Source organism: Rhopilema esculentum, chromosome 19, assembly GCF_057945365.1.
Source record: "Rhopilema esculentum isolate cy_ngs chromosome 19, ASM5794536v1, whole genome shotgun sequence".
Lineage (NCBI taxonomy): Eukaryota > Metazoa > Cnidaria > Scyphozoa > Rhizostomeae > Rhizostomatidae > Rhopilema > Rhopilema esculentum.
The window spans coordinates 1455696-1466245 of NC_142833.1; the positions used below are offsets into that span (position 1 = coordinate 1455696).

Consider the following 10550-nt stretch of genomic DNA (forward strand, 5'->3'; position numbering starts at 1 on the left):
ACTCTAATCGGTCAGATAGGGGGTAAATGTGACTTAAAGTCTTGTTTAGTAATCATTGATGCAACCGAATTGTTATAACGAATGTTTGTCACATTTCATAGTCTTTTATTGAAATGAACCTCGGTTGGTAATTATGGTATCTAGGTGAATTGAAAACCACTCGAGTGAAATGCCCAATATTGGACTCAATTTTAAGAAAAGATTGTTTAACACTTACTGGCGCTTCCAACATCATGGTGTGCCGTTGGAAGCAAATCGGCTTGCATTGCAAAGAAGCTCATGATCAGAAAGCCAAAGATGACAACTGTTGCAAACGACCGCATTTTGAAGTTCTAAACAGCAGAGTCACTTGCAGGTTTAAACCTCTTTAAATTTATTTATCTGCTAATTCACTTTTTATAACCTTCGGACCTTGAGGGTTGAAAGTACATCTTTCTCCTCTTATAAATCTCCTGGTCCTTGCGCTCGAATGATTGGTCGAATTTTTCACACCTATCGCGAGCAACCAATCTAATGCTGTGCTGTGGTTGGCTCAACCATTTTTCTGCATACCTTCCGTTTTCTCTAGACAAGCCAAAACACGAAAACTTTTCCACCTCCAATGACCTGCACTTGTGGTGAAAGGTTGGTAAAGAGGTCAGTGCTGGATACTACCAAAACCAGTACCTGAATCCGGAGTCTTCTAGCGTGTGAGGCAACCACTTTTTTACCTAGGAATTTGTTGCTTAACAGCAGTTTGTCCTATGTGTAACCGCTGTGCTAAGGTACCTTACCAGTGGCTGAAATTGTGAAGGAATTGGGAGCAGATGTCTCCACTCTTAACATGATATGGTTTGGGTTCATCTCAGTATATACTTTGGCGTAGGAGCTGAAACAGCAGGTCTAAACAGGCAATTTACATTACGTTTGACCAATCAACCTTCCGTTTTTTCCCCAGCACCACTCAAACATTTGCTTTAATATTGCAATTTCCATCATTTCAGAGATCAATAATAGATTGACTGGCAAGTCATTGCTATTTATGATCAAATGCTTTGCCATTTGAAGCACTTTATCAAAAAGAAAGAAATAAATTCATAACAATCATCTTTTAAATGACCGGAAATCTGGGCGTGAGTAGTCGTTTCTAGATCAATCGGTAACGGACGCATTCGTTTTGGGTATGAATAAAATTGTTCCCAACGGCGTTACAAGTATATTATCTATTTAAAAAGCGGAACTTAAAACTCTACAAACTATAATTGAACTTGCTTCTGTTAAAGTAACACGCTTTGAACACAAGAACATAATTGCCGAGCCATTAACAGTATTTTACAATTTTACACCATCAGCGGTAGGTTTCAAAAAGAAACTTCTCCGTTTTAGTTCCAGTACTTTTTAACGAAAGACTTTATAATTTCTTGACATTATCCTTTTGACAAGCTGCTGGTGAGCATTTTCTTTAAAAGGGACAATATGCACACGGCATAGATTTTATTTCAGTTAATTATTGCCTTGATTTTTCAAAGTCATTTAAAAATTGTTTTAATTTTAACGTTAAGAGAAAAGAATAGTTTGGATCTAGCTGTTCGCCCAAAAAACTTCTCAAACCGGTCCATTTAGAATCCTAGACAGCACCAACGATGCAAAAATCATCGTGTCTCTAAATGAGAAATCGTTGGCACTTCCTTTTTTGCGCAGGTTTGTCCACGAATGCACGACAAAATATGAACAAAGACGTGTTAGTGGAATACGCTACCGATCAGAAATTCGTCTTTGCGTATCCCAAGTCTAGCAATTATGAATTTAAAAGGACAATTAAATCAAATGCTATTGTTTTTCTATCTGATATCTTTTTATCTATTCTGTATCATTTGGTTTCACAAGTTTTTAACGATTTATAAAAAAGCTAGGCGATAGTCAAATAAAAATCTTATAAAAATCTTAGACCAGACATATTATTGTTATCTTTTGGAATAATGCAAAATCAAAACTATTTTTAACAAGATTGTCACTACCAGAGTCATTCAGCGAATTTAGTTATCAAAAAATCTGCAACATGTAACTTTTGTCAATGCATTCATTACAAGTACTCAAAGGCTTCTTCCCAATCGCAGCCTTCCCTACACTCCTCAAGTAACCCAGGAGATCTTTTCTTCAAAAATCGTGTTGCCTCTTGCTTTTTCAGCTCCACTCCGTGCTCCATCGGGGAACCTAGAGAAATTGAAATTCTATTCAACTTGTCGTTTTGGGAAAAAATTTTTTAAACTTAATTGTCTGCGTGCATTCATGGCCGTGGCTATGCTAAGAATTATAATCATCCATAAAACAGAAGAAAAACCGGCTTACATATTGAAGCATTTGTTTTACAACGAGAATCGATTTTTTATATATGCTAGAAAAATTGTATACAAATAGTAAATGTGTTGGTAACAATTTAAGAAAAATCGTTTTATAATTGTACAGAATTTCAGCACTATTTATGTCATAAAACGAACAGAATTATGGTTGAATGTGATGTATTTTGTGGAAAAAAACAAATATTGAGGAAAATCAGAAACGCAGCCCAAGCCAAGGAGGTTGGAAAGTTTCTGATATTTGTTTATTTATTGAACAATTTCAGACAGTTCTGGTAAAGATAACGGAAAAAGGATGTTTAATATCAGAAAAGTGTTGTAATACACTTACTGGCGCTTCCAATACCATGGTGTGCCGTTGGAAGCAAATCGGCTTGCATTGCAAAGAAGCTCATGATCAGAAAGCCAAAGACGAGAACTGTTGCAAACGACCGCATTTTGAAGTTCTAAACAGCAGAGTCACTTGCAGTTGAAACCTCTTTAAATCTGTTTATCTGCTAATTGGCCCTTTTATAGTTTTATAGTGGCCTTGAGGGTCATAAGGCTCATCCTCTGTACTTCAAAATCTTCCTGTTCTTGCGCGTGAGCGATTGGACAAAATTTCACGCCTATCGACAAACAACCAATCAAAGACCGTGCTTTGATTTGCTTAAACATTTTCATTGAATATTTTCCGTTTGCCTTTAACAAGCAAAAACACGAAGACTTTTCCACGTTAGGTGATCTGCACTTGCAAAGTTTGACGAATTCTGAATTATCAGAATTTTTGCTACCCTGAGTATCAGAGTTACGTCCCCCAACTTCTTAGGCTCTGGCACCCAAGGTATATTTTAGCTAGAAATATACTGCGGAATTATACTCGATAAGTACAAATCTGCTTCAAAAGATTTAAGTGCCTTACTAGAATAATGGCGTTTCTAATCAAATGTCCTTTGCCTGAAATGCTACAGTATAATGAATGTTTGTGTCAATAACAATTGTAAAATACTTTGCTATTTACCGTAGCTAAGATGAATCAAATAATTGGGACAAATTTTGCAAAAAGGGCCTTTCCCCGTATTTCCGAGTGTTTGAAGGGCTCCCAGACCCTACCCCACTACTGCAGCCCTGGGTACGCCACTGGAGAGAGCCACGAGTGTTCTAACCACATTATAAATTACGTAATGTTAAAAAACGTCGTTGATTCTAACTGTGCATGTGCATATATAATGTTAAAAATAACTTTGTACAGTGAAAACTTTTTAGGCACACTGGTTCTTCGAAAAAATGCCTGGTCTTCCCACCCAACAGATTTTGAACACCTTTCTTTATGACACAACATAAAGCTGTTAGATGAAATAAGAGTTAACAGGTTATGTTACAGGAAGATATTGTAATCGAGAAAACCGGAATAAAGAACTATTTTAAGAAAGTACAACGGGCTAGAGCCCATTAATGTGGCAGAATAATGACCTACTTTCTTGCCAAGGGTTCAACTTCGATCCAACTTCAATAGAAAGAAAATTTGCTAGATTGGCTTACACGGATTCACTAGGTTCAAAAAGTATTTTACATCAACTTTGAAATGGGAAAAACATCTTGAACATTTTTCTTTCAATGTCTGATTTATAATTAACTGATATCAGTTGTATTTTCTGTGGTTCATATAATCTTTCCATTTGCAGTGTAATTAACTAAACTTCTACTCTCTATCAGTTGTGCCGTAGAGGGTGTAATATTCAATGCGAGGCGGTTACGTCACGACAGTTTAATTATGATACAACATGAGTAACCAAATGAGCTACTTGCATGTGTCCTACTTACTGCTGTCAGTATATGGACCTTTCAGAAAGGGGGGCTCGAAGGGGGTAAGTCCCTTGTTGAAATTAAGAGAGATACTGTGCGCCTCCGTAGCAAGCCAAAGTATGTTCGGTAAGCCTTTATTATGCCATCAATTATTCATGAATGTGCAATTTGCATTTGCCTTGTAAAGTCGCTGAATGACGCTGAATGAAAATACACACAGCAGAGTATTTTTAACACAAATGCAAGTATTTGCGTTGTGGCCATGAATCTGGTCGTTGTTTTGGTCTTTGGTGTGGCTTTCAGACGTTCCTTACAGCACAGCCCCCTTCCTGGCCTTTCAGGACGACCCTCTCTGCTCTCTACCATTATATAAAATACAGTCAATCTCAAATTTACCTTCTGAATCAAGTCAGTATTCATTATTCATTTCAAAATCAATTTTGAAGAACACTCCTCTCCTCATTCAAGACATCCTCAACCACAAGATCAGTAAAGATGGCGCTTACGGCCCACATTGCCTGTAATTGATAAGATAAAAACGCATAAACTGAATAAATAAATATAATTTTCAAACTTTCTGATCATATCTAAGCATTTTTAGCAAAAGAGGTTTTTTTGGCACAGAGCAGCCTTGAAGCTCCAAAATAAATTATTTTTTTCTTGGGGATCGGTAACCCGGACAATTTAAGGGTTAAGCCAACAGTACAGCACGGGTTTTCCATGTAAAAACTAGTACAGTAGATTGGGGGCTTTTTCAAGGGGTTGGGAGAATAACAATAATTGTTAGCTGTAGAATAGAGGTTTTTTAAGGGGCCTAAAGAGAGTCTGTGTAAGAGGCAAATGCGATATAGCAGGGCCGCCGGAGCCAGGGGGCCAAGGGGGCACAGGCCCCCCCCCTGTTTGCAAAAAGTACAAAAATGCCTCTTTTTTCCAATGCCAGATATTCTGCCTTTAGAAACTAAGTAAAATAACATAGCTTTGGGCGTTGTTGGAGGACCATTTCCTTAAATCTTTACTTGGTCTTGATGCAAAAAACTCAAGCTCCTGTGATGAATTATATCAACTGTGAAGGAGACTGCCATTTTCGCGGGGAAATTTCCTTAGTATGTCTTCAGCAACAAACGAATTAGTGAAAGTTCTGCATCAAGTCCCCGGCGGGCACAGTCAGTTGGTGCAATGTATATCGTGTATGTTCCTGAAGGTAGAAACTGGACCCCTATCTCTGATTCTGGGTTAAGTAAAATGTACCCTATTCTGCGACTTTGCCAAAAATTGTGAAACTCTTTTCACTGAGATTTTTCAAGCTTGAGCAGGAATTTTTTATACATGCTAGCAGTAAAGGGTTTTTAAACAAAGACTTAAATTTCTTATCTAGGATTAGAACAACATACAAGACTAGACGTTTTGCCCCCCCCCCCCTGTGCAAACCTGCGTCCGGCGGCCCTGTATAGCAGGAATTTTCTGACAGTCAAACAATGGAAATTCGGAAATTTCGAAATAAATGAAGAATTCTAGCATAAGGAATTATCCACCGTACAGCTTCAAACAAACAGTTTCGAGAAAATGTGGGCAAATAAATTTGTAATAAAACTAAATCTTTAATATTTAATGACCAATGTGTATTTCTGAAATTCTCCATCATCCGAACGTTTTAAATTCTCCAGATATCTTGCTTCAATCTGAAAACAGTAACTGATACACAGGCGTTGTGGCTAGGCGGAACACCTGAAAATTTCCCCTTTGGCCCCTTTCAAGTGAGTTTGTAAAACCCAGGACAATCAGGCCTCTGTGGAAGAGATGCATGGAATATGAACAGGTCTGCCGAGAGGGGGACAATGAGGGGCAAACTGCCCCAGGGCCTCGAGGTCAAGGATGCCTCTTAAAGCCAAGAATTCCAATTTAAGAACAGATTCTTAAAGAAACGCAGCAAAGTATGCCTAGTGATTGTCAAACTTGATAAACGACTGTAAAAACATGCTGAAATGTACTTCATGCTAATTTAAAGTGCGTGGTCGCAAAACTTTTCTGCTCACTTTCCTCGCAGCGCATGAACCTGCCACCCACAATTTTTGCAGTCTTAAAAGCCTAGGGTTAGAGAAAAGGGGATACAACCCAAACAAATATAGCCAAAGAAACTCTAAGATGACAAAAGCTGGCATCTTTTTAATTTTTCTTAGGTGCAAGGTTTGCAGGTAACAGGTACGTACCATTTTTGGCGACCTGCGGTTTGTGATTTGAGATGTCATAAAAATGAGCGGGCCCCCTTTTGATCATTTTCTCCCGGCCCTTTTCTAGGAGCCAAAACGCCTCTAGGCCGATACATCTTTTGATGAAGGTTTAGATTTTTAAATTTGCTCTGATCTACCGACCTTGTTCTATACTGATGCTAACCTGAATCCCAGCAATTCATTTTACCCATTGTAAAAACTTCAACTATATTGAATTTGTAGGGATGGGTATTTCCACTTCATTTTTGCAAGGAATAATTGCTCCTCCATTTGGTCCGACGCTGATTATCCATCCCAGAAGAAAGTTTTTGCTCTACAAATCCTGGGCTACAATGCAACAACAATAATATTCAGCCATTGGCAATCATCATATTTCAATTTTGGTACACACTCGTTTTGGCAATGAAAGCAGTATGCCTACCCAAGGGTAACATAACCATAACATAATCATAACATAAATATTAACATAATTATAAACTAAATCGTAACTTCATCACATCTTAACCCTGACAACATCACAACATAATCGTATCATAACCACAACATATTTATAACATAATCACAACATAATCACAACGTAATCATAACTAGATCATAACATTATGAAATCTTAACCCTGACAACATCACAACATAATCGTATCATAATCACAACATATTTATAACATAATCACAACATAATCACAATGTAATCATAACTAGATCATAACATAATCACAACATAATCATATCTAAATCATAATGGCCCGACCAAACTAGGAGAGATCGTCATATGACATCCATGTTTTAAGATTGTTTCACAAAATGTTTCCTAGTTTGGCCACCATGTCTTTTAACAAATTCGACCAAAATGTTGTCACATGAATGTTTGAAGATAGTGAAGAAGAGACATTTTGTGTTGCATGACAAATGTTTCCTAGTTTGGCATGATGTTATCAGACAGTTCAATTCAAAGCGGGTAAAAATCAGTAGAAATCCATGTTCCATTAGTGAAGCTTGCGTTTAACTTGGCGGCAAACAGCAAATCAAAGCACCAAAGCATATGTGGATGGACGAAAACATACAAAAACTGATAGATTTGGTCGAAATAAGATTTGTCTTGTGGGATACTGCTCACAAGAATATCATGACAGAAATAAGAAATCACAGGCTTTTGAAGATATTGCAGATCAGTTGGGCATTGATCAGAATGCTGTACTCTCTAAATGGAGGAATTTCTGCGGGCAGTTTGGAAGAGAATTAAATAAAGTTAACTAGCAACTGCTTTACGCTTCATCTCCATTTTCCCACCAAAAATTACGAACAACAACAACAAAAAACAAAATGTTGTCAGATATTGTCAGACAAGTTTGACCACCAAAATTTCATGTCACAGAAACAAATGAAAAAAATTATTTTCCTGCTTGAAACAATGTCATATGACAATGCTTCCTAGTTTGGCCAGGCCTTAACTTTTTCACATCTTAAACATGAAATAATCACAACATAATCACAATATATTTAAACATAATCACAACATAATCATATTATAATCATTACATATTTATAACAAAATCACAACATAATCACAACACAATCAAAACATAATCATATCATAATCACAACATAATCACAACATAATCACAACATATTCATAAAATATTCATTACATAATCATAACAAAGTCATGAAATTGGTTAAAACCTAAATCATATTTATCATTTACACCCCTTCCTTTCCCCCCTGTGTTCATCCCTTTGGTTGCCCCTATCAGTCCCTGACCCTTGTTAGTTATCACTTGCTGTGACACATTGTGCCATAGAACATATCCAAAAAGGAAAGGCTTCAAAGCATCAACAAGGTAACGGATGCATGTCCTAACATCTTCATGGTTCTAAAAGTTAATCGAGCAGATTATTGGTTGCCGCTGAAATTGCTTTCACGCATACAACTTTTTCCTTCTTTGGAGCTAAAGAGAGACAAATTTATGCTACTTTAATATGGGGAACCGTAGTGCGAAGGTTAACATACCACAGGGAGCAATGAACGTACCTAGCATCAATTTTTTGACTGTGTTGTTTAAAAAGTCAACAACTTGTTTGATTTGATGTTAAAAATAATGTTTTGTTCTTACCTTTGCTTTGAGGAACAACCTTGGCAGAATCATCCGTTGGGAAAAGATCAGCTTGTTTTGCAAAGAAGCACAGGATCAAAAATCCAAAAACAGCAACTGTTACAAATGACCGCATTTTGATGCCAGTTCTTTCGAGAATAAGCAACCAATTCGCACGTAGTTCAATTTGGTATACTGATCTTGTTGTAAATTTTTATACCTTTTCCAGTTAGAAATTTGATGCTTGAAGCCAATTTCTATTTAACTTTACACAGCTGAAAGTTGTATTTTTCAAAGAAAGTTGTCTTTTTCAAAGACAGCTGTGCTTTGAATCAAATAGCAAGAAACAGCACCCGTTCATATGAAATTTGCAATATTTTCTGACAAAATCGAATATTTTTGACAGGAGCATGCTAGGGCAGTACATGCCCTCTGCAACTTCTGTGCGAATGACATATCTATCTATCTGACATGGGCTCCGACACAGATTGAAAAGTGGGGGCCATGGCTCTCCCCGACTCCCCCTTCATCGGAAAGGATAGCAACCAGCTTTGGTTATTATATAAATGTTTAGTCAGTACCTTCTTATAATTAGTTAACAATTAATAATTAATGCACTATATCATACGATTTATCAACTAGTTTTTCGAGTGAGTGAAGTAGTTTTCTGCCACTAAGTAAATTGCATTTGAGCAAAAGAGCTCTGTAAAGCTGTTAATGTCTTTTGGTGTTTGTAGGCAGGCAAAGTGTTCGACAACATGGCAGCACTTGGGAAGTATACAAAATTGTAGATGTTTGTTCTATAGATAGATACCTTGAGAGTTGCTCGGTTCTTTGTGGATGAGATACTTTATTTACTTATTTATTTACATGGGATGTCAATTAGCTAATTAAAAATTTTATGCACTGTTATTACTTTTGCTCTGGCTCTCCTTTCATTCAACAGAAACCAGAGGCAACGCCCTTTTAGATATATCTACACTCCCCTCACGAAAGTATCCGGACAGTTTCGAATTCAGTTGCGAATCTGTTGTTAGAGAAATTTGTTTACAAATTTCAAAGTCAGTTTTCATGAAAACGTTTTTATCAATTTCCTCGAATTTTTTCTTGAAGTTTTTTTGGCCTTTAATCTATTTATTCGTCGAAAAAAAGTAATCTTATCGATGTGTAAGCAAACTCTGTAAGGGGTTCTCCTCAAAATGGTAGCGACCGAAAGAAAAGAATTGACTTCTGAGCAGTATCTAGAAATAATGTTTTATCACAATGATGGGAAAAAGCTATCATTAAGTTGCCAGTATCATTGGATTCACAAAAACTGCCACTTTCGAGATATGCAAAAAAATTTGAAAAGAAAGAGGTTTAACAAATTTTTCGCGGTCAAAAAGAGCAAGAGCTCTCGCCACACTAACGTCAGAGCGTTCCGCCCTAACCGAATTTGCATCAAAACTGGTTTGCATCATTACGCAAAACTGCAATAAATGTTAATAAACAATTAAACTTTTAAAAGCTGTCGATAAATATTGCAAGGAAAATGACAAAGAGTTGTGAATGTACCCTCGTACAGACCAATTTCGGCAAAAAGTGCAGCGGTAAAACAAATATGGCCTAATGGTCCTGCACTGAATGATACTTCTGCTTTGCAAGAAAGTTTTTACACTGGTAAAATATTACCAAATGTCATCCATGTTTTATAGTCGATCGGTGGCATCTCCATGCAAACATTTTTCCCAACTGAGAGTAAACACGTATTTCTCTTCAATCGAAAATATTTGTGTCTCAAGAATCAATTTGTAAAAAAATACCATGTTTTATTAGCCGATTTTAACTGAGTCCAAGTTATCTAACTTTGCTGTTCTCCGCATATTTGACAATAGTTGATGTGCGTGAGGCTTGTAGCGCAAAGGTTTTTCCATTTTAACAAAAAATGATATCGGGTAAAAAGCGCAGAAGTTTTGCAACATTTTATATTCTGGTTCATTTTGGAAGGGTTTCTCAAAAAATTATTATCACTGAGTTAGAAATTCGTTATCACCAGCCCAAATTTGTTTTTGTCTGAAAGCGCAAACGATCTTCGAAATGTCCGGGTACTTTCGTGAGGGGATTGTATTGA

At 36.8% G+C, this 10550-nt stretch overlaps 1 long non-coding RNA gene across 2 annotated transcripts in view; it reads right to left on the reverse strand.

Annotated features, from left to right (window-relative positions):
* Positions 1–3097, reverse strand: part of LOC135688071 (uncharacterized) — a 3458-nt gene extending 361 nt beyond the window's left edge. Inside the window, exons 1-2 of one of the 2 annotated variants that reach the window (XR_010516329.2) lie at positions 2668–3097; positions 218–2193 (exon numbers count right to left, since the gene is read on the reverse strand). This is a non-coding gene — a long non-coding RNA (uncharacterized LOC135688071). Of the gene's footprint in view, positions 1–217; positions 2194–2667 lie in introns of those variants that run through there. The other variant, XR_016144906.1, reaches the window with a different exon arrangement.
* Positions 3098–10550: the final 7453 nt, after the last annotated feature.